This window comes from Anopheles merus, chromosome X (genome assembly GCF_017562075.2).
Source record: "Anopheles merus strain MAF chromosome X, AmerM5.1, whole genome shotgun sequence".
Lineage (NCBI taxonomy): Eukaryota > Metazoa > Arthropoda > Insecta > Diptera > Culicidae > Anopheles > Anopheles merus.
In genome coordinates this window covers 15,840,503-15,841,913 of record NC_054081.1, presented here as the reverse complement: position 1 = coordinate 15,841,913, position 1,411 = coordinate 15,840,503, and positions in this window count along the sequence as shown.

The following is a 1,411-nucleotide window of genomic DNA, read 5'->3' as shown; positions in this document are numbered from 1 at the left end:
TTTAAATCCTTTGTATTGATGAATTACACAAAATTTTACACAATTTACTGATAATTCATAATCACTTTACTCAATATTCATTCTTCAATTAACGAATCTAACTTGTGCAGCAGCAATGAGATTATTGCCGGCGTCCGTCTTTGACACTTTGACAAGAACCACCTTGAACCGATGTCATGCATAAAAAAGCTATAAAGTTCCACCAAGTTCAGTACGCTTTCTTAACAAGCCTTCAAGTTCCATCATGAACCCTACCCAAGTGCCACAAATCCACTAAACGACCACTAAACGGCTTCTAAACGACTCAAGTTCTCTACCTAAACGGAATATAGAAAGACTTCGTTTAGCAGACGGCAAACGACTCATGCATTCTAAAAATAGCAAAAAAAAGCTGGTGGCGCCATCTGTTTGTGGGATACCCAACCAGTTGAGCTTCCTCGCTTGGAGGAGAGCTTTCTCATTTCCTCTGTACTGTTGTATGGTTTCGCATTGAAGTTATGCATCGCTAGAACTAGAACGGCGATACGATTGTTTAAATACTAAACTCCAATGGAAACCACCAGTACTGAAGCAAGTGAGATTTGAGTAATGATCGTTGGTGTTGATACCCATGTATCTGACCACACGACCATTCATATAGATTTTTGCTCGGAAAGTTAGAAGGCTATATAATAGGTATAATAGCGAAACACATTGCAAGAAAAGCATAGCAATATAATGATGAGTTGTAATACGCCATCGATTGATCAAACCAATGAAGCTGTGGAGCTTTCATTTTTTTTTTATATGGATATTCAATTTTTCAGTCGTTTAAGCTTAATCTGTGGCGCTTGGGTACACATAGTGCTAATCAGCCGCAAAGTTCCAAAGAGTACCATGTGCCTGTTAAAAAGCTCCATAGTTCCGCAAAGTACCGTCTATCTCTTAATCAGCCACAAAGTACGACATCAGAACGATTTTTCGTTAAACAGCCCTAAATCAGCTATAAAGTACGAGCTGGCTATTTGGGTCCGGTCCGTGTATTTTCGGCCTCAAATTGCAAGATGGCCAAACCGATTTTGGCGAATATTTGACCTCATTACTACCCAAGTCCTTTATTTGTTATGGTTACACTTCTTGTACTGGATACTAGTGATTTCAATATCTTTATATGAAGTTTAACGTATAAAATGAATTGGAAAATCCTATTCTAGATTCTCGATCTATCTAATAAACAAAAACTGTATTTTTTGGTAGGAAAATAAAAAAAACAGTAGTTTTAGGATGCTCATCTGTGAATAGGTAGGAATACTGATAAATCGGTGTTTCTGGTCACTTTGGCTACGCGCACCCGTGCTGTCAAGGAGCGCGTTCACCGTCTGTCACCTGTCAAATCTGTCAAACGGGTGTTAAAGGCACCGTCATGGCGCAA